A 3,703-nucleotide genomic window follows, 5' to 3' on the forward strand; every position below is an offset into this window, starting at 1 on the left:
TGCACGGAGTTGGCGTATATGGACGAAAGTTAGCCACGGTGGTGTTCTAACATCACTACTTGGGACGCAAAAGCGTCGGACGCATGGTTTCGAGGCAATGTGCGAAAAACGGGCCAAAATGGTGCACGAACAAAGGGGCACGCGCTATATCTGGCAGAAGGAGAACTCTGCGAGGTGTTGTGTGTATGGACGAAAAGTAGGCATTACGAAGTTGAGCAAACGCGCCGAAGACCGCAACTCGATATCTCCAACCGGCTGGTCGGTAGAGCGATTCCCAACACCCCATAGACACCGCAATGGGTGAAAATCGGCTAAGTCCCAGAAATGGGTTTTCACCCAAAAACAGGGTGATGGAGACATTGCACGGAGTTGGCGTATATGGACGAAAGTTAGCCACGGTGGTGTTCTAACATCACTACTTGGGACGCAAAAGCGTCGGACGCATGGTTTCGAGGCAATGTGCGAAAAACGGGCCAAAATGGTGCACGAACAAAGGGGCACGCGCTATATCTGGCAGAAGGAGAACTCTGCGAGGTGTTGTGTGTATGGACGAAAAGTAGGCATTACGGAGTTGAGCAAACGCGCCGAAGACCGCAAAACGATATCTCCAACCGGCTGGTCGGTAGAGCGATTCCCAACACCCCATAGACACCGCAATGGGTGAAAATCGGCTAAGTCCCAATATGTACCTTCAGAGGGGCATATCTCGAAAACTACTCGTCAGATGGGGGCCAAATTCACAGAGAAGACACATGTCGAGGAGTTGTTTCGGATGAGCGATAGTGGTTTTTGGGTGAAAATGTACCCCTAAACCTTGTACAGAGAGGACCCCTTCCGTAGAGCAAAATCCTGAAGGTCGGGGTCGCGCAAGGGTCGACATGGGTCGAGGTGGACTATCATGCGAAACCACTTTTTTCGGTCCCTACGGTGCCCCTAGATGATGAAAAGTACAATCCGAGGTTGATTACGAACACTTTTGTGCACCCCCTTCCGTAGAGCAAAATCCTGAAGGTCGGGGTCGCGCAAGGGTCGACATGGGTCGAGGTGGACTATCATGCGAAACCACTTTTTTCGGTCCCTACGGTGCCCCTAGATGATGAAAAGTACAATCCGAGGTTGATTACGAACACTTTTGTGCACCCCCTTCCGTAGAGCAAAATCCTGAAGGTCGGGGTTGCGCACAAGTAGACCCCCTTCCGTAGAGCAAAATCCTGAAGGTCGGGGTCGCGCAAGGGTCGACATGGGTCGAGGTGGACTATCATGCGAAACCACTTTTTTCGGTCCCTACGGTGCCCCTAGATGATGAAAAGTACAATCCGAGGTTGATTACGAACACTTTTGTGCACCCCCTTCCGTAGAGCAAAATCCTGAAGGTCGGGGTTGCGCACAAGTCGACCCCCTTCCGTAGAGCAAAATCCTGAAGGTCGGGGTCGCGCAAGGGTCGACATGGGTCGAGGTGGACTATCATGCGAAACCACTTTTTTCGGTCCCTACGGTGCGCCTAGATGATGAAAAGTACAATCCGAGGTTGATTACGAACACTTTTGTGCACCCCCTTCCGTAGAGCAAAATCCTGAAGGTCGGGGTTGCGCAAGGGTCGACATGGGTCGAGGTGGACTATCATGCGAAACCACTTTTTTCGGTCCCTACGGTGCCCCTAGATGATGAAAAGTACAATCCGAGGTTGATTACGAACACTTTTGTGCACCCCCTTCCGTAGAGCAAAATCCTGAAGGTCGGGGTCGCGCAAGGGTCGACATGGGTCGAGGTGGACTATCATGCGAAACCACTTTTTTCGGTCCCTACGGTGCCCCTAGATGATGAAAAGTACAATCCGAGGTTGATTACGAACACTTTTGTGCACCCCCTTCCGTAGAGCAAAATCCTGAAGGTCGGGGTTGCGCACAAGTAGACCCCCTTCCGTAGAGCAAAATCCTGAAGGTCGGGGTCGAGCAAGGGTCGACATGGGTCGAGGTGGACTATCATGCGAAACCACTTTTTTCGGTCCCTACGGTGCCCCTAGATGATGAAAAGTACAATCCGAGGTTGATTACGAACACTTTTGTGCACCCCCTTCCGTAGAGCAAAATCCTGAAGGTCGGGGTCGAGCAAGGGTAGACCCCTTCCGTAGAGCAAAATCCTGAAGGTCGGGGTCGCGCAAGGGTCGACATGGGTCGAGGTGGACTATCATGCGAAACCACTTTTTTCGGTCCCTACGGTGCCCCTAGATGATGAAAAGTACAATCCGAGGTTGATTACGAACACTTTTGTGCACCCCCTTCCGTAGAGCAAAATCCTGAAGGTCGGGGTCGCACAAGTGTGCACCCCCTTCCGTAGAGCAAAATCCTGAAGGTCGGGGTCGCGCAAGGGTCGACATGGGTCGAGGTGGACTATCATGCGAAACCACTTTTTTCGGTCCCTACGGTGCCCCTAGATGATGAAAAGTACAATCCGAGGTTGATTACGAACACTTTTGTGCACCCCCTTCCGTAGAGCAAAATCCTGAAGGTCGGGGTTGCGCACAAGTAGACCCCCTTCCGTAGAGCAAAATCCTGAAGGTCGGGGTCGCGCAAGGGTCGACATGGGTCGAGGTGGACTATCATGCGAAACCACTTTTTTCGGTCCCTACGGCGCCCCTAGATGATGAAAAGTACAATCCGAGGTTGATTACGAACACTTTTGTGCACCCCCTTCCGTAGAGCAAAATCCTGAAGGTCGGGGTCGCGCAAGGGTCGACCCCCTTCCGTAGAGCAAAATCCTGAAGGTCGGGGTCGCGCAAGGGTCGACATGGGTCGAGGTGGACTATCATGCGAAACCACTTTTTTCGGTCCCTACGGTGCCCCTAGATGATGAAAAGTACAATCCGAGGTTGATTACGAACACTTTTGTGCACCCCCTTCCGTAGAGCAAAATCCTGAAGGTCGGGGTCGCGCAAGGGTCGACATGGGTCGAGGTGGACTATCATGCGAAACCACTTTTTTCGGTCCCTACGGTGCCCCTAGATGATGAAAAGTACAATCCGAGGTTGATTACGAACACTTTTGTGCACCCCCTTCCGTAGAGCAAAATCCTGAAGGTCGGGGTCGCACAAGTGTGCACCCCCTTCCGTAGAGCAAAATCCTGAAGGTCGGGGTCGCGCAAGGGTCGACATGGGTCGAGGTGGACTATCATGCGAAACCACTTTTTTCGGTCCCTACGGTGCCCCTAGATGATGAAAAGTACAATCCGAGGTTGATTACGAACACTTTTGTGCACCCCCTTCCGTAGAGCAAAATCCTGAAGGTCGGGGTCGCACAAGTGTGCACCCCCTTCCGTAGAGCAAAATCCTGAAGGTCGGGGTCGCGCAAGGGTCGACATGGGTCGAGGTGGACTATCATGCGAAACCACTTTTTTCGGTCCCTACGGTGCCCCTAGATGATGAAAAGTACAATCCGAGGTTGATTACGAACACTTTTGTGCACCCCCTTCCGTAGAGCAAAATCCTGAAGGTCGGGGATGCGCACAAGTAGACCCCCTTCCGTAGAGCAAAATCCTGAAGGTCGGGGTCGCGCAAGGGTCGACATGGGTCGAGGTGGACTATCATGCGAAACCACTTTTTTCGGTCCCTACGGTGCCCCTAGATGATGAAAAGTACAATCCGAGGTTGATTACGAACACTTTTGTGCACCCCCTTCCGTAGAGCAAAATCCTGAAGGTCGGGGTC

This window comes from Anopheles nili, assembly GCF_943737925.1.
Source record: "Anopheles nili chromosome X unlocalized genomic scaffold, idAnoNiliSN_F5_01 X_unloc_5, whole genome shotgun sequence".
In the NCBI taxonomy this organism is placed as follows: Eukaryota; Metazoa; Arthropoda; class Insecta; order Diptera; family Culicidae; genus Anopheles; species Anopheles nili.